The following is a 19,589-nucleotide window of genomic DNA, read 5'->3' on the forward strand; positions in this document are numbered from 1 at the left end:
CTCTCCTCCAACTCTTTCTCTCTGTTTTTTTCTTTCTTCCTGCAGAACTCCCTTTAGTATTTCTTGAAGGGTAGGATTCTTATTGGCATACTCTCTTAGTTTCTGTTTATCTGTGAATATTTTGAACTCTCCATCATTTTTGAATGCTAACTTTGCTGGATAGAGTATTCTCAGTTGGAAATTTTTTTCTTTTAGTACCTTGATTATGTCATGCCACTGCCTTCTTGCCTCCATGATTTCAGATGAGAAATCAGCACTTAATCTTATGGAACCTCCTTTGTATGTGATGGTTCTCTTTTCTCTTGCTGCTTTTAGTATTTTCTCTTTGTCTTGAGCATTGGATATCTTGACAAGTATATGTCTTGGGGTAGGCCTGTTGGGATTTATTCTTTTGGGGTGTGTTGTGTTTCCTGCACATGTACATCTATCTCCCTCAATAGGTTTCAGAAGTTTTCAGCCATTATTTTCTTCAATACCCCTTTTGTCCCCTTTCCCTTCTCCTTCTGGGATGCCTATAATATGTATGTTTGTGTGTTTTACATTGTCATTCAGGTCCCTAAGTCCCTGCTGAATTTTTTCTATCTTTTTATTGACCAGTTCTACTATCTGTTTGAGTTCACATGTCCTATCTTCCATATCACTTAATCTCTCCTCTGCCTCTTTGAGTCTGTTGTTATTTGCTGAGAGTGTATTTTTGATTTCTTGAATTGTGCTGTTCATCACCATCATATCTGTTATCTTTTTGTGAATGACTGCAATTTCTTCTGTATTCTCTCCAATTGTTTTCTTCTTAATCTCTTCCTTCACCTCATCAAATTGGTCCCCAATATATGTTTTGAGATCTTTAATTACTTGTTCGATGTTCTGCTCCTCTTCTTGATTTTTAGTTTGTTCATTGGATTGGGGCATGTTTTCCTGATTATTGATTTGGTTTGTAGTTTTTCGTTGCTGTCTGGTCATCATTTTATCTTGATGGGCTAGTCAGTTGCTTAGCTTCTTTGTCTAGTTTGCAGTTTAGTTGTTGTTTTTGTGTGTTTGTTAAGTCTTCTCTTTGTCACTTTGTTCTTCTTATTCTATTTCCTTGTTGTTGGCTACGTTCACTTGAAGGAAAATATTAGGGCCAGAGAAAGCAAAGGAGTAAGAAACAAAAATGAATAATAGTAGTATTGACAGGAAATATTAACAGAGGAATTCTGTGAGATATAGAAGAATGGATATGAGACTCATGTAAGGTATGTAGAGTTATAACAGTAAGAAAAGTAGAGTACATATAATGAGACAGTATTCTGAATATAGGGAGGAATACAGTGTGAATTAAAAGGCACGTGTGTTCAGGAAAGAGGGAAAGGGAAAAGAGAGGACAATAATATAAAGAGTGAATATAAGGCAGAAAATAGAACAAAGGTATTAGTAATAAAAATTCAAAAAAATAGGGGGACAAACAAAGAGAGGTGTCAAGTAAGAGCAACAATCAATGATGGAGGATAGAAAGATGTAGAGGAAAGGGAATAGTGTTGGTGGTCAAAATTGATACACATAGAATAGAGTAAATGGAGGATAAGGAAATACAGCAAATGTGGAGCTCTCCCTGCAGCACCTAGTGTAAAAAGAATAGGAAGCAGAGAAAGAAAGAAAGGGGTAGGGAAAGGGACAAAAGCAAGTGGGGAAGTAAGCAGGAAAAAGAAAAAGAGAAAGAAAGAAAACAGAAAGAAAAAAGGGCTTTGGGGGGGGGGGTGGTAAGAGGAAGGAAAAACACGGAAAAACCAACCAAATACTAGGGAAAGTTTCGAGCAAGGAATCCCTCTCTCCCAGGCAGCAGCAAAGCTGCATCAGAGGTCCACTGGGAGATTCGAGTGGGTCCTTGTTGAATCAGCTCCGCACAGAAAACAGTGACTCTTAATGTCCACATCTCACCAGGGACCCCAAGTATGCTACTGGAGGTTTGGAAAGCACCTCCTACAGTCCCTCTCCTTTAGGTGTGCTATGAGAGGGCTAGTTGATTTTCTGACTCCACCTTCTGCCAGGCCATGTTTCCTATCCCAGGGTATTTAGGTGAATTGGGCTTTCTTAGTAGATTCGCCACTCCTCCAGACTTTCCCCAAGTCAGCTAGTATGCTCCTCCAAGCAAAAAAAAAAAAGAAAAAAAGGGAAGGGGGAAACACCAGAAAATCAAACCCACACTAACCAGGCCCCCCTGTTGCACCCCTACCAAATCCTTCCCACCCACGGAGTCAGTCCAAAACCGGAGGGCTAAGGCAATCCCGGACCTCTGGGAGCGCTGGACTCAGGAAAGGGAAGTCCAGGACTCTGCAGACCCAGGACACATAGGTCCGTGGAACACAGGCTATGGGGACTCAGGGGACACGGACCTGGGGACCACGCATCTGGGGACCACAGGGCCCAGGAATGCCACCGCAAAACCAACAGTTCTCAGGAAACACTGCGGCTGCCAGCCCCAGGGGGAAGGGTCCCACCAGCCCACAGCTTCCGACCTCTGTACTTGTAAGCCACAATTCTACCTTTAGCAAGCACCACCTCCACCATTATCTCTCCAAATCGATGTCCACACACCCTCCACCCTGCAAACCTCCAAGACAACCCGCTCTGGCAAGACTCCAACCCCATTCGGCTGTGACTTCGCAGGAGAGACCATAAGGTGCACTCACTCAGATGCCATCTTGCCCCGCTCCCCCCAAACCTCTACTTGTAAGTCTCCAGGACAATCTTCTCTCTTGGAGATATTTTAAGAGTTTGGAGAGGGAATGAGGAAACCCAAAATCAAAAGCATCCCCCAAAACTGCCCCAAGAAGTACCAACCCCAGCCGAACCTCAAACATTTTGTCCAGTTTTTCACTCCAGGTAGGAAGGATTTAATTAACCAAACACTTCAGTTGATAGCACTTCCCTGTTTTTGGTCCACAAAGCCCTTTCTTTTTTAATTTTCTTGTTCAGTTTTATCACCATCTCCCACACCCTTTTCCTCCTCCACCCCATAGACAATCTTTCGAAATTCTTGTTGTATTTTTATTTGTAGATGGTTTGGTAATGTTGTAGAATTTGAGAGAGTTTCCATTATTTGCATATAGAAAGACCAGGACTCAGGAATGATTTTGAGGAGGAAAAATGATTTATTGACGGCCAGCCAGACTTGGGAGATTTCTGCTTCAAACCCGAGCCTCAAGCAAGATTTTTGTGTCCCTTTTATACAGAGAGGAAAGGTCAAATGGTCCTTTTGTTTCAGTTCTCAATAGGCTTGAATTTGCATATATCTTCCACATCCTAGGTAAGCTTTTAGCATGGACTTCATATATTCTAGATAAGCTTTTAGCACATTTGGTTTGCATTTTCCTTGAATATTTGAAGTTTATAGACTTTGCATTGTTAAACTGCTTCCTGGGACTGGAGTCCTTGCCATGGTCACTAGGGCAGGACTGCAGCCTCTTACAGCTCCACACCCACAAGTCAAGACAGACAGTTTAGGTTAAGGTTATCTCTGAAAAGACAAAGAGCCTCCCACCCATAGCCCATATCAGTAAAGTAAATACTGCTGTACTGGGTATATTCTAATTTACAAAATGATCTTACATTATAACCTCCTTCTATTTCTTGACTTCCTACTTTTTACCACCATTGTAAGTCAATCCAATTTTGTATCCTACAGTCCACTGTTTCTGACACTGCACAGCACTCATAGTGGGCTGTGCCTTGATTTACTTATCCATTTCCACTAACAGGACTTGGATGATGCCAACCTCTGCTCCCACAAGCAATGCTGTGGTGTGCAGCACTCCCGAGGACCTCCTGAAGGAATCCCCTGGGGTATTTGTGCAGAAACAGAAACACTGGTCACAGAAAAGGGCATTCAGGGGGTGGACCTAGAAAGGCTGTGCCAGGGACATCTTAACAGTGCCCACTTGCTCCCTTCCACACAACATCACCAGGGACTTCTTATCAGGGCCCACCTGCTCCCCCCACACTGGACATCATCAGTTGTCTGAGTCTTAGCAACTAGATGGGTGTCAAATAATGTTCCATTGCTGTGTAATTTCCATTCCTCTAATCACAAATGTGTTTGGGCATAGATTCAATGCTCTTTAGCCTTCTGTGTTCCCTATTCTCTGAAGTGACTCTTCATAGCCCTTGCAAATATTTCTTTTGGGTTCCTGCTGTACTCTTACTGCTTTGTAGTTTACCTTTTTATATTCTACTTGTCAGTCTGTCGTTGTTTTGGATACTGCAGACATCTACCGATCTGTCATCTCTCTGTTATTTCTGTCCATGGTTTTATCCCTGACCAGAAATTCTTGATTTAGAGGCAATCAAATCAAACAATTCCCTCGTGGTTTGTTTAAGATAGATACCCCTACACCCAGGTTACAAATTTATTCTCTGATGTTGTTTATAGTTTTGCTTTCATGCCCAAATGTGGAGTCTCCCTTCACTATGGCTCCAGATAGGGATCCAGCTTCATTTTTCTCTATCGTTGTAAGCCAGTTTTCTCAACACTATCTTCTTGAGTCGGTTCCTTCCCTGGTTACTTATGGGCTACCTTTTCTTTTTAAATTACATTATAAAGATGTGTCTGCCCTTGAGCTCTTTCTTCTCTCAATTTCAGTTTGTTCTTGCACATGCCATACTGTTTCTTTTTTACTATGGCTTTGCATGACTTTTTTCATGGTAGGCAAGTACATTTTATAATGAATCTACAAGGGATTACAAGAGGTTTCTGGAGTCTATTGTTGACTCCCTGGCCTTCTTTTACTTTGATTCTGGTGATACCATAACCAGCTTTGTTTATTTTTGCTTCTCACGTGGTTTATCAAAAACCTGAAAGCAAATTAGTTAGGAACTGAAATAAGTCAGTAAATCCTTAGCTTCAGGAAGCATGACTCATCCAGATGCTGACCTAAGACTTAGAGCGAGGATGTGCCTGCCTGGCCTGCGGTTGCTGTAAGGAAGTTCTCTGCTTGTCCATCCAGCCAGGCCAGGGAAAGGCCATGACAGAGGCTTGGCACCAGCTCCACGTCAGCTCTCTCCAGACTGGCTGCTTCTGTTCATGTAAAGTGAGGACTGCCGGGACCTCAGCACACGACTCAGGAGCTGGGAGAAAAGTGCCCTGAAATCAGTCTGAAAGAATTCTGTTACTATCTGTTATGTTGTGAAGCCAGAGTTTTATTTTTTGTTGAGTGTATGTAGCTAAAGCTTTTAAAAAATATCACTAATTTCCCCGGATTATGCATTAAATAAATCCTCATACACCTTAGCTCATGCATGATGCTTTAGGGCTGCCTGTTGTTAGACAGTGATACTTCAGCCTCATCCTTGGCTCAGGACCACCATGCTTCATGCACTCCCCCCAGTGACTGCCAGTCTGGCAACCAGCATGTCAGTCCAGGAACACCTCACCAGCTGGAGCAAGAAGCTCAGGAAGGAGCTCAGGGCTCAGGAGGAGGAGAAGCTGCAGGGTGCACAGGTGGGTCTCTGTCCTGGGGTGGACACTGCGGATGAGCCGGGGCCCTCCCTTCCCATCCTTGCACTGCCCATGGAGCAGCCCGATGGGTGGAAACTCCAAGAGGGAGGAGGCTGGGCTCAGGGCTCAGCTCAGAGTTTGCTAATGACCTTGAGTAAGGAAGCCTGCTGATCTTCATATGATTCAGATGTTAAGTGAAAACCACTGGCTCTACCTGGCCTGGGCGGAGGTGGTCCTGCATTTGTGATGTGCACCTGGCCTGGGGTCTGTGGACATTCCCAGAAGGGGAGGGGTCCTGCATTTTTGAGGTGCAACTGCTTCTGCACTGCCTGTGGCTTGCAGAGGTGACACCTCAAGGGAAGGGGGCTGCGGAGCCGTCTTCAGTTCAGAGCATGCAGACACTGAGGGGCCAGGGGGAGCCCTTCCTCTGTGCTTTCAGGGGAAGTGTGGGACCCACAGAGGGGCAGCTGGGTGGACAGCCTGCACCAGGCCCATCGCCTGAAGGACCCGCCCCTTCCACAGCAGCCGGGCCAGTTGGAGGATGTGTTGGCAGAGGACCCGAGAGTCCAGGTCATCTCCAGGGCCGTGGAACAGCACAGCAGATGGGTCGCTGATCTCGAAAGGATGGCCAAGGACATGTTGAAGGTGTGTGCCCCCAGACAGCTCCCAGGAGCAGGCAACCTGCCTGTCACACCCCCAGCTCCTCCCCTTTGACCTGTGGCTGTGCCCTTCCAAGGCCAGGACAGGCTCCTGCAGCAGAGTGGGGTGCATAAGAGGCCTGCTTTCCTTGGGGAGGAAATGTGGAGGTGCCTGGAGCCTGAAAATGGAATGTGACATTCACTCTTCCTCTTCTAGGAGGCCAGTGACTTGCTCAACAGGTAGGATCCCTTCTCCCTCCCCACATGGGCAAATACATGCACCTGTGCATAGCAAGGTCAAGGGAATCCACTGCTCAGCTCTTTTTTATCTTTGAGGAAGACTCAACAGAATGTACTGAGGATTTCTTTATTTCTAGGAGGGCTTGGCACAAATTACAGGCCACTGATCTTGAGGTGTAGAAGAAATTTGTGGGTCACTTGTTCAGCCATCCTTAGCTGCTCTGACCAGTCCATCCTTAACTCAGGCTCACCTCAGCTTCCTCTCTCTCCTTCCTTCAGCTTATCCAGGCCCCCCGGTCTACCTGGTGCATGTCCACCTGCCATCTCATGGACATGTCCACCTCCCTTCTCCTCACAGCTGCTGCCTGATGCCTGCCCCTCTGACACTGGACGATGGCCACAGCATCCTGAAACCAGGCTCATGTGTGGTTCCCACAGCCAAGGCTAGGGTCCCTGATCTCCTGCGCATTTGTGATATGCTCATTTGTCTGTAAACTGCTGGGAGCACACACCTCTCACCATCTCCTATGAAAATGGGAGCTCTCTGGTATCCACCAGGGGTTCATCTGTGGTGATGGTCTATCAGCTCACGGTGGAAGGAAAGTTCCTTCTGAGCACTGCAGCACCCATCACCCGTGTCTCTCAATCAGTACTTATTCATCACTGTGGGGTGGATGGACTCCAGGTGCCCCAGGTCTTCACCTCCAGGCACCCATCACCTTATATCACCTTCTCTCTTCATGTGTGGGAAGGACCTGTGAGATCCTCTAGCCAAGAGAATATGTTAAAGGTGATGGCATGTTATTCCTTTGATTAGGTTATATTAAATGACAAAGGTGATGGCTGTCACTCTGGTGATTGTGTTGCATTACATTAGCCTCCTACTCACTAGCAGACACACTCTGTGACTTAGCAGCTGACAGGAGTCACGGCCCTCAGTCTTGCAGCCAAAAGGGAATGTGAGCTCAGATGCAGATGCTCCAGCTGGACCTCCAGATGAGAACCCCGACAGGCCAGCCTCTTGTCTGCACCAGGGAGAGGACTCGGCTCAGTCATGCCCAGACTGACCAACGACACACTGCTAGACCAGTGTCCAGGCCCTGGGTGAGGAGAAGCCACCCGATCCCTGGAGGCACCAGGTGTCAAGGGTTACTGCACTTCAGGGGCCACAAGGTCCACCCACTTCTTTTACAAACCTGGGGGGTGTGACCTGCACCTGCTGGTGAGAAGTAAAGGCCCACTCCCAGGTCTTGTTTCCTCAGTGCAGAGTGCTGCCCTAAACCACACTGCCCTCCTGGTGCCTTTTTGGATCTCAAAATCTCTCCCACATTGCGAGGAAGCAAAATACACCAAGATGAACTTCCCAGCTGATGGAGGGAACACTGAGGTTATGGAAAACACTTTGCAGTGTAAATACCACCTGCCACTTGTTTGCACAGTACCTGACACTTTCCAAAGTGCTACACTCACTTCCATTATTTCGTTGGAGCCTCACAAAATCTCTGCGTGGTCATTAAGAAAATTATAGTCCCTATCTTAGGAATGGTCGGAAGGAAAGATAGAGGCTAGAGAGGAAAATGGCAGAGGGTTCTTGGGGAAGCATGGACTGGAATTCAACCCTGCCAGCCCTGTGGTCCCTGTTCCCCTCGGGGTGCAGAGGTGTTTGAGTAAAGGAGAGATGGTTTAGGAAAGGAAAACATACAGGAGCTCCTAGAGCAAGAGGACACAGGGAGGAACAGGCTTCCAGGCTGACCGTCAGGAGCTCCACTGCTGGCCTCTCCTTCTTCTCCTCCAGCTCTGCAATCAGGGGCTTAACTGGCAGATCTCGCCAGTGGCCAGGAGGTCAACCTCTTCCCGGTGCTGCAGGATGCCCTGGTCCAGCCCCTCCAGCTGGGCAAGGAGCATGCTCTGCTACGCCTCCAGGAAACGGCTCAGATGAGTGAACTCAGAAACCACCTTCTGTCTCTTGACAGTCACCTGAGTCTGAGGGCAGGGGCGTAGCCAGGAGAAGTCAGCCCTCCTCTTCCTGCCCTCCTTTTCCTTCGTCATTCCTTCACCCCATCTCCCTCCTGCTCAGACCGACACCCCAAGGTTCGGTGGTCAAACCAGACTTGGCACTGCAGCATGCTTTCCTTCTATCTACCCTGTTTCTGGGAGACGCTGCCAGGTGCTGCCTCAGCTCCACCTGCTGGAACTTCCCAAAGGGGCGAGGCTTGAGGAGGGGAGGGGATTCAGGGGGGACAGGCTACATGCCTTTTACAAGTGCACGCAAGGTGCACAGCACTCAGCTCCTCCAAGGCACAGCCTCACACAATCTCTACAGTAGTTGGAGCGCCGTGACTATTTTTAATCTGTTTCACAAATCGGTAAACTGAGGTGAGTGAGTTCCTTGAGGTCATCTGGCTCATTAGGCCTTGAGTCAGGACTCACGCCCAGAATGGCCTCAAGGCCCAGTGTACTTTCCTGCCCAGGTTTCAGGGAGGTCATGGGCCCCATCAGAGGGGAAGGGCAGGGAAGCTGACCCACCAGGAGGACATGGAGTCTCTGACTCTCTCTTGCTCAGATTCCTTGAATCTCCTCTCTCTTTCCTCAGACTCTCAAGACACTTCTGAATTTGTTCCTGGAGAGAAGGAACATGAAATATTTAAGGTATTATCTGTTGAAGGTGTCATCTCACCCCCCCTCTGTATGACCCAGGAAGGGACCACGGCCGTAGCTGACCCTGCCTGGACCTCACTCCTCCTGGACGGCGTGTGCTCTTTGGTCCTGTTCTTCCTGATCTGTGCCCCAAGAATGTCCATCAAGCCTGCCCTGATAAGGGGCCATCAGAGGCCATGACTCAGTTTCCACTCAAGCTTTCCTTTCTTCAGGGGAGCATCCTAATATTTTGTCTTTGATAAGTGTCACCGGGGATCTGTCCTGAGCTTCTGAACCTATGATGTGCCTTCTTTGAAATTATTCCAAGTTTATGCTCATGTCCCAAAGGGAGCGAGTCCAAGTAACAACCCTCCCTTATGAGTGAATCAATCATCTGCATGTGATTCTGGAGTGAGAAGAACTCGGGTAGTGCCACAGCTATCAATGAGACATTTTATCAACTATTAGCTCAAGAAATAGAATTAAGGACATAAAAATGTACACACACTTTAACGCCCATATGTATGTAATTTCAGAACTACACATGGAACTCACAAAGTGCTAGTTAACTATTAACACATCCGCGCATTCCTAGACAACCGTTTGTCCTAAAGCACAACACAGGAGGGGGTGGGGGGTAGATGGGAATCCCCTTTACTTTCCATGTAAAATTTATGTGATCTAAAGGTTCTTTAAAATAAAGAAAAAAAGGAAAAACGAGTAAAAAACGACACAGCACAGCTACAAGCAGCACACACTCACTGGATGTGAATCAACAGCACTTCATAGCTGTCACCGCTCTTCTCTCCCAACAGTAGCCCTCACACAGCTGCCCTCACACTCCCACAAACATGCAAACCCTAATCCAGACCTCCGAGGTCACACCTCCCTGACACTTGCGCACACAACACTCTCATATCGTTCATCCGCTCATTCAACGAGCGCGTATTCAGGTCCTACTGTGTGTCACGCACAAGGAAGCAACACAGAACACCCAGGAAAACCCAAAGCAGATACACAGCCCCACCCAGGGAAGCGGCCCCTGTCCCCCCACCCCACCGCCCCCCCGCCCCGGTAGGGCCCCCCGCGGCCTCCCCGCACGGTGCGCATGGTGCTCCCGCGCCTCCCCGCACAGCTGCGCCGCGTCGTCCTCGCAGAAGTGGAGCTTCTCGCGTGCTCCGGCGCACGGCCTGCTCCTCGGGGCCCGGCGCGGGCAGCAGCCGCAGGCGCTCGAGGCGCCACCACGCCGGGAGCTGCCAGGTGGGCCGGAGGCGCCCGGGGCCGAGGGGCTCCCTGCAGAGCGGGCGGCTGCGGGGCGCGTCGGGGCCGCCCAGGGGCTCGCAGTAGCGGGCAGAGCAGCCGCGGCAGGAGTCGTGGCCGCGGGCGATGGTGACCGGCTCCCCGAGCGCCCTGGCAGATGGGGCAGGGGACCTCCTCGGCCAGGCTGCTCACGGAGGGGCCGCGGCCATGTGGGCGCCGGGGGTCCCGATTCCAGCCGCGTCCCCGGGCTGGCCCTGCACGCTCGACTGTGGGGCGAGGGCCGGGCGGGCTGAGGAGCGGGCCACGCGCTCACATGCTGGGGCCGCGCAGGCAGGGCACACCGCACACAGGGTCGCCTCCGCGCACTGGGCAACTCGCGCACTCACGCACACTCCCACGGGCGCAAACGCACGCCCTCACGCACTCACGCACACACACACGCCCACACTCGCACGCACACACTTGCACAGTCGCACGCCCACGCACTCACGCACTCACACTCGCGCCCAGGGGAGGTTGCTACTTGCATCTTTGAGGGCAGCTGCGCCCTCCCCTGCGTTCTGAATGGAGTCAAACACTTGATAATAGTGGAGACCCAGAGAGAGCAGAGGAGGGTGAGGACGGGGGACCCGCATCCCATGGCGGCGTCAGGCCCTCTGCGCCCCCACCCCTGACAGGTCACCGTTTCCTCCCATTCCCCCACAAACACAGAGAAAGGAAGTGCTGGTCTATCGCTGCCCACGATGGAGGGAACTCGCTCTTCTCTGGGATGCGCAGGGGACGAGGCCACCCCAGCCTCCTGGCAATGCCACCGGCTCTCTCCAGGGAGATTGGCATATCAGCCAGCCCAGGGCCACCAGCCGGTGGGCAGGGGCCCTGGGGACCCAGAGAAAACGCTGTGCCCGGCTGTGCAGGCTCAGATGCCCCCGCGGAGCTGCCCCACCGGCGCCCGCAGCCCCCACACTGGGCCCTCCGTGGGGAGGAGGGAGAAGAGCAGAAACGGCCAGCATTAGTTTACGCTGATTCTGTACCTCACCCGTAGAAGCACTGCGTGCATTTTCTATTAGTTATTCCCCTGCTAGTTTGCAATGTCGGTGCACCTAGCCTCTTTGTTTTATAAATGAGGATTTTTAGCTTGCCCAAGTTTACACACGCGGGAAGGTGGAGGGACCGTAATTGGCAGGGAGGTCTGTGAGTCTCCAGAGCAGGACTGCAGATAAAAATAGGATGCGAGCCTCGGGTGAGATGTAAACTTCTAGTAGCCATGTGTAAAATTAAAGAGAAATGGGTGGATTTAATTTTAATGATGCACTTTATTTAACCCAAAATATCCATAATGTCATTTCAACATGTGATCAGTATAAAATATTAAGGTGACATTTACATTCCTTTTTATTTGTGCTGTCTTTGAATCCAGGACACATCTCAACTTGGACCTGCCAAATTTCCACAATCAAGTATGGGACAGTGAAGCTCCAGAGTCTGCATTTTTTGGGGGTGGGGAGTCAGGGTGGGAGGTGTACTCAGCACTCAGAGTGAAAAAGGGAAAACAGGGCCCTGGGCTGGTCCATGGGAGTGGAGGAGGCTGGTTCTCTCTGCAGATGCAGGCAGGAGACCAGGAACCTGGCATCTGACTGTCCTCCTGGCCTGTCCCAGCCTCGCTGCTCTCTGCTCTGTGGCCTAGAAAAGTTACCTGATCTTTCAGTTTGCATCACCCTCTCCGTAAAATGATGCTAATGACACTTGGCAATGAGTTGTTGCCAGAAAAAGATGTAATATATGAAAATACTAAGCCCTGGATAAATGTGGCCAGATTTGTTTATTCCTTTTTGACTTAGTTTCCTTTCTTTCTTTTTTGATCCACATGAATGAATTGCATGAAAGTTTCTTGCCTTCTCCCACCTGCAGTGAAGTAAAATTGAACCCCAGGGGGTCACTGGTGTGGGACGGTGTCAATGTTGGGAGTCAAGGAAAGACCAGGGAGATGGGGGAGACGTGGGAAGCAGGGTGGGGGGCACGATGCAAAATATCTTATGAGCCAATGCACCCCTGACAGAGCCCCCCACCCCCTCATCCCCAGAAGCCCCTCCCCTGCCACTGTTCCTGGACTCGCCCTGGGTGCCCCATCCTGAAGTCCATGCTCTGCTGCCCACCCAGACAGGAAGGGCAGCCCCTCCCAGCTCTCCTTCCCTTGTGTCCTGGAAGGGATTCTAGGAAGTCCTGCCTCCCTGGGACCTCAGGCTCTTCTCCCTGCCCAGGGGCTGGAAAGGACCTTGGCAAGGAGCAGGCTCTGGGGTGCTGGCCACTTCGAGGTGCCATGAGTGTGGACCATGCAGGAGGCGGGGGTGCCAGGCGGCTCCCCGCCCTGGCCTTGACGCTCTCTGGCCTCTTCCTCTCCTTGTGCCTCCTTTGAAAGTGACTCAGTTTCAGGGAAAGGGGGTTCCTGTGCACGGGAGGGAGCCAGAGGCTGAGGGGCCTGGGAAGGCACCGCCATGCCCGTGAGGTCACCCCACAGTGGACAGCCGGGAGGGGGTACTTGCCGTGCCTGCCTGGGACCCCTGGAGGAGGCAGTGATGCCCCAAGCATGCACCTGCTGCCGGCCCTGCCTCCTCCTCTCCCGGGTGGGACCAGCACCCAGCAGGCCCTGCCCTGCCTGCTCTGCAAGGACAAGCAGTGGACGCACAGGGCCCTTTGCCCTCGATGAGATGGGCTGGGAGGAGCATGGCGAGGAGACCCATGTCTGTGAGAATGACACACACAGGAGTGTGAGCTCTGCAGGGAGAGTCCCCTCCAGGCCCCACTGTCACCCCCTCTGTGTGAGGGAAGCAACTGGGCATCTGCCTACCACATGGGAGGTCCTGGGTTGGGTTCATGTGCCTCCTAAAAAAGAGGAGAAAGACTGCGAACTGATGTGAAGAGATGACACAGAGAAGACACACAGCAAGGAGACACAAGGAGAGACACACCAAGCAGTAGTGGAGGTGGCTCAAGGGATTGGGCCCCCCCTCCCACACAGGAGGTCCTGAGTTGAATCCCAGTGCATCCTAAAAAGAAGGTGAAAGTGAGACAGAAATAAACAAAATAAATCTTTTTTTCTAAAGAAATCTTTTTAAAAAGGGGGGGTCTGTGCAGCCGTGCAGGGTAGGAAGCCTGGCTTCCCTTGGCCTGTGTGGGGCACATAGTGAGGTGGGCACATGATGAAGGGTCTAGGATTCTACCCCAGGGACCCCAAGCTTGAGGGACCCCAGGGGACGTGGCTGCACCTGGCCGTGTGGGAGCTCACTCTTAGGGGTCTTGAGCTCCAGCCTCAGAGGACTCTCCACATGGAGCCAGCCCCGTGGCTGCCCTATGGACCCCACGGTGCAGTGAAGAATTGGCCTCACTGCCCACAGAACCCCACCTGAGAAGGAAGCCCCCCGCTGGCTGCGGGCAGGTGCACCTGCCCCAGGATCCACCTGAGCCATGGCCTGACCATGACCCTGAACTGGGTCCAGAGAAGGGAGGGAAGGGAAGGGCATCCCGCAGGCACACCCCTTCTTTTTGAGAAAGGGAGGCGCAGAGGAGCCCAGTGCTACAGGAATGTCCCCTGGGGTCAAGGGCACTGCCCGCTGCCTGCCTCTCAGAGCTGGCTTGTCCTCTGGTCACCAGGTCTTGAAGAGGCTTCCCCAGAAACATCTCAGTGTTTAACCCTGCCTTCCCCACAGCCAGGCCTCCCCAGCTCTCACTAGACTTGGGGTGCTCTTGGGACATTCCCTCCTCCGTTCTCACCCCTGCCATCACCCCCTCCTGTGCCTTCCACTATCGGAGAGCAACTTGAGACCCTGAGCCAGACCATTTCCCAGGATCTGGTGATTCCACCAAGTATTTTCTCTAGGATCTCATTTTAGAAACCTCTATTTTGAGTGAAGAACTCTATTTAAAACAATTTTTTTTTTTTTGCGTAGTTAAACTGGATTTTCTTTGCCTCCTGCCGACCTAGAGCCCCTCCCTGGAGTGGGCACCATCTTCCCTCTAAACTCTGATCTCCTGGATGTCTCTCTCTGGTGCTCTCTCCTCCCTCTTTCATCTCTCCCTTCTTCACAGCCATGTAGACTCTGGACCAGGTTTCTCTACCCACTGGCCTCATCCTTACAGACAGTCTCCTGGAAGCGCCAAGCATTTCATGGGGAGTCAATTTCCTTGCTTCAGAAAGAAAAACTCAGAGAGTTTTTTTTTTTTCTTCTCCTATTTTGAACGTTGATCAATTATATTTCAGTACTGATAGGTTCGTAACTGAGAGTTAAACATTAACAAATGGTTAGGATCACTGGGTCATTATATATAGATGGCTTTGTACTTTGCAATGTATTGTGGAAGAGCCAGAAGTCAACATCTGAAATTACAGAAACTTGCTGAACTGGAGCCCAGATGCCTTGATCTTTGATAATGGTGGTAAAACTATGTAGCTTTTATCTTGTGACTATAGAAACCTGGTGACTGGTCCCATTTGTAACCCCCTTGACTTGTTTTACAACTTTAAAGTCTTATGTTCACTGGACAGCCTCCTAATGTTTATTAGTGAAGGCACTTGAGGCAGCCCAGGACTACCCACCCCACTTCCTAAACTAGTTTAGCAGATGGACCTTGATCTAACCAAACTGCCCCCCTGGCGTGGCAGTAGTTACTGGGACTTGTCATGTAATCAATCTGTACATGCTCAGTAATTACTCATCTCTAACATTGCATCTCATTAACATAAAACTGCCTGTCTTTGGATATTATAAAACTATCCTATTTACTGCAGTTAGGAGGGAAAGATTTTAGGCCCCTAGCCCTGTGGTCTCCTTGCTTTGCACTTAGCAATAAATTTTTTGTCTTTGGAAACCTCCTGCTCAGGAATTTGTTATGGGAACACATTGGACAGAAAACTTTCCACTTTTGCTCCACAATAGTTTCTTAGGAAAATTGGACTATTAAAGAAAGGAGCAGTTTTGCCCACCTCCAGCTAATTTCCAGCTGTATAGAATATGAAAAGGTAAAAGAACACAGGTTTGTATGGCCTAATTGTAAGGCCTCTTGTTCTAGATTTGAAGACTGAGGGTTCAAGTTTACCTCCACTTACTGCCTTCATTCTATGTCCTTCCTAATGCAGGTTCAGAAGCTCTAGTGGCTTCTGGATTTCACTGCCAGCAGCTGAGGATCTGATGTGCTCAAGGTTGCTTTTTCTGTGAAAGACCCTCACTGGGTGAAAATAACCTCCTCAATCAAAGAATCATTCAGCAACTGCACTGGGCTGACTCTGGTGAGATTGAGAGCAACAGGAAGGCTCTCTTTCTGCCTTTGTAGCCTCCCTCCAACCTGCAAAGAGGGTCTCTAAATTTACCTTTTTACCAAGTGCAGATTCTGCTTCCCTTCATAATTCTGCTCCTTAAACAGTAGCAGAGGTAGTGCCATCCCCAGTGTTGAGCCTTGACTCATCAACTAAGATTTCAGTGGCTGGGTTGTGAGCACCCGTGTTATTTTGTCTGTTGTTTTTTGTTTAGAATAGCTGCACCATCATTGTTTACCATAGGAGAGGCAATGTGTCTGCTGCTTTAAAAAATTTGTCCTTGGTCCCCAGGGGTTCTTTCATAAGTCTCTGATTACAATAGCACCAAGAAAATAAGACAGACTGAGCTGTCTCTGCTCTCCCTTCACCAGCTCCTGCCTGGCAGTTGTCAACAGGTGCCAGGAAAAGGGCCATGGGAGGATTGGCAGGCAGGCAAGGGGACACTTGAAATTCCTTTGGCCTGAGGCAGGGCCAAGGAGTGTAAGACAAGGTTTCCAGGAGTTCTGCATGCCTGCCAATTCCCACCGCTGGTGCCTGAGCTCCAGGAGGCTTCCCTGCATTTTTAAAGGCACCTGACATCAGGCCTGACAGAGGAGGGAACAGCTAGTGAGGGTGCCCAGTTTGGATTGATGAAGAAGGAACATGAGGTGCAGGTGGACCATCTGGGGTGTGTGTTGACTCCCATGTTTAGTAACTGGTAGAGGACACCTTCTTGAATATCACGGATCTCCTTTTCCATATCTAAATTGAGGCAACAATTTTGGGTGAAAGAGTGACTACTGTAATGATGAAATGAAATCCTGCTGGTGAATGTCCTCTGCAGACTCTGGAGCATAACATAAAAGTTATGTACCTACGCACCATACGACAAAGGAGGAAAATGGCCTTGTTTCAGCTGAAAGCTCAGAGAGAAATAGCACTTCTCTGGGTTTTCTAAGGAAACTTCTGACCTGAAAAGTCAAGGTTCCAAATCCTGGCATCTAGAGTCAGACAGGAGAAAGTTCATTTCTTGGTTTTCCCTAAATACAAATATTAAGTTCTTATTCACCCAATCCCAATGAACCCTTTCCAACATACTCTCCTCATTCTCCAGGGACGTCCTCCTCCTAAACTACTTAACAGTCCACATCTCCTGATCAGACGCACAATTTCAGATTCTGGTATCACAGTGGTTAGCTGAAATCTACAGGACAACTGAAAGAATATTTTATCATATGGTTTTTTAAAATCTGCTTTTATTTTCATCCCCATTTCATGAAAACTAATAATGAATCACCCAGGTGCCGAAAAATCCAAAAAGCAGAGAAGCCAGCCTCCTTCTTCATCTACAAACCTGACAGCTGGAGGCTTTCCATAACGGATGTCTGCTTTTTCTCCCTCTCCAAATCTCTGTCACCTTCTACCAGTGCTCACAGGCCGTCCCTAAAGCCAATTTGGAAGGCGCACACTTGGCATGTGAAGGATCCACCTCCCCTGACTGCGCTTTTACTGCATGGAGGAGCAGGTGCTCTATGCTCCATCGCTGCGTGGCGACCCCGCTGTCCACAGCAACAGTCCAGCTTCAGACTCCTCTAAGCCTGGAGGAAGGAGAGCGGAGCGTACAGGAGCCCACTGTAAATGTCAGGAAGAGTCTCTTCAGGAGAAATTTGGGTTTCGACAGACTTCTGACAGATATAAATATGAGGTTCCAGCAATCTGAGCTGCTTGGCATTTCAAAACATCTAAGAGGACAGCCCTTCCCGCGGCGCTCAGGCGCAGACCTGAGGAAGGATCGCGCCTCTACTCTCAGCGCAACTCCCCCCACCACGTCCAACTGGGGAAATCGGGAAACACTCTCAGCTCCCACGGAAGCCCCCAAGGCCAGCAGCTCTTCAACCGGAAACAAAAACTCGTCCTCTCCGCTCCCCCCGAAGCACCCCGCAATGTGTCTCGCCGCCAGGGGAACAACGAGGCGCTCTTGGAGTCAAGACTGTCTTGGGCAAAACGAGCTGGATCCTTTTCTGGGGCAATCCTCCTTCCCTTGGGAGGAAGAGCCTGGACACGCGCGTTCAAACCCTAACCCTCCTGAGGACGCTGTCGTGCCCTCCTCCTCGCTCGCTTCTCCTCTTCTGTCCTCTCCACCCGCCTCTGTCCTCCTCTGTCAGCGGGCGCTTCTCCCTTCCCCTCCCTCCTTCCTTGAGTGAAGTTCAGCGCACTCCAGGTCCAGCTTCCCCTCGTTTGACTCTCTATGCTGAGATACTCCTGTAGCTGATATTTTATTTACCGTGTCGCTTTCTAATTTCCTTCCGCCCCTGTGCCCCCGCAGGATTTCCCCAGCACAGGCTGAAGCGCGGTCGTGTAGAGGCGAGCTGCGCAGCTCGGGGATAGAAAGCGGATGAATGCTGGGACCTGGCGCGGGGCTGAGAGAATCTGCGAGGATCTCAAGTGTTTGGGAAAGAAATCATCCAAAACCGTAAATCCGAGTTCGTATTCGCACCAGATTTTGGATAAAGGCAGAAAGCCATGTCTTCCAGGTACCAATGGGCTTCCAAGATGAACTGATTAAATCACAGGTAAGATCACCTCATTAGTTTCTTTTGGTAAGTTGAGTAATAAAATATAGTTTGGAGGGTCAGGAACCCGAGGGTTTGGTGACATATTTCCTTGGGTGTTAGTTGAATTCAGATTTCCTTGACCAGGCTTTTCTTTGAAGGTGTTGCAGTCTGTTCCACAGTTTAGTTTTTTTCTTTTCTTTTCTTTGTTAGCAAATGAGCCATGCATTTGAGATATTATATAGAATCTGTTTTTGCATTCTGCACTGCCATTAGTTTACCATAAAATGGAAATCCTTGTAAGTGTCTCAAGACATCTGTGGAAGAGACAAGACCAGCTCTTTAAATATTCCCAAAGCTGCCCTCATCTTCACGGTCTTTAAAGCTACAGTGTCTACCACACGGTCGAGCTTGGGAAACAGGGCCCACAGGTTCTCAACAATTTCTTTTTCATTTTGTCTTTCCTATTGTTGATGTAAACTGTGTGGTTAGGTCTGATATCCATGATATCCTTGGTTTAAATTGTCCAAATAACCTGAGGCCTTCGCCATCTCTGCTGTGGGCTGAAAGCCAGAAAGGGGTGGCATCCTCTTTTGTGAAATGCTTGTTTGCTCTTTGCTCTTTCTTATTGAATTTTTAACCTTTTTTCACAGTTTTCTGTAGGAAATCTTCACCTATTGCAGATAAGGATCCTTTGTCAAACATAAGTATTGAAACATCTTGCCCCAGACTGTGACTCGTCTTGTTTTCTAAGTGTGTGGCTCAAAATATTTTACAAGGAGAGGGAAGAAAAAAGGGGGAGAGGAAAAGGTTGATGACACAAGAAAAGCTGCATCTGGAGATCCTTCCAGGTGCTTGTGGAAAATGCCCCAGGTATCGTGCTGGGAGCAAAATTTGGAACAGACTAGTGGGGTGAAATATTTTAGGAGCAGAGGGGTTGTTATCTGGTCATGATCCCTTTACAGGGCAGCATGTAGAGAGGAAATTGTTCAGGGGTTTAAGAACTTGTGGGTGTATGATAATGAACTTTCTCTCTGGCCAAATATGTTGTCTTCAAAGCACCTCCACAGAAATATGGTTGATATTTCCAGGAGGGTCTTCATGACATTTCCATCTTGAGAGAAGTGTGGCTCAGTGGTTGTGTGACTTTTCCTGTTGACAGGGTGCAAAATTATACACGTTCATCTGCTTTTTACAATCCCCAACAATTCTCTACTTCTCCCTTTTGCATGCTCATGTGGAGGTAAACTCATTCCCTGATGTTTTTCTATTTCTACTCCATGGGTCTCTGTCCTCCCCAGTGTGGCCATATCAGACAAGAAAGAGAAGGAATTAGAGAAAAAAGTGTTGACTAGCTCAGGATTTCTTCAATCAGAGGAGAAGAGAGATAGGGGGGTGGGGAAGAGGCTCTATAATTCATTTTATTCGCTAGTTTTCTGAGCAGTGTTTGGGTCATGCAACTGCTGGAGGTGGCCAATTGGAAAACCTTCTTCCTGCTTTGCTTC

At 49.4% G+C, this 19,589-nt stretch overlaps 1 pseudogene; it reads right to left on the reverse strand.

Annotated features, from left to right (window-relative positions):
* Nucleotides 1–18,017: 18,017 nt before the first annotated feature.
* Nucleotides 18,018–18,689, reverse strand: LOC139437323 (U2 small nuclear ribonucleoprotein B'' pseudogene; annotated as a pseudogene).
* Between the last annotated feature and the right edge of the window lie 900 nt (nt 18,690–19,589).

Source organism: Dasypus novemcinctus, chromosome 22 (assembly GCF_030445035.2).
Source record: "Dasypus novemcinctus isolate mDasNov1 chromosome 22, mDasNov1.1.hap2, whole genome shotgun sequence".
Taxonomy (NCBI): Eukaryota; Metazoa; Chordata; class Mammalia; order Cingulata; family Dasypodidae; genus Dasypus; species Dasypus novemcinctus.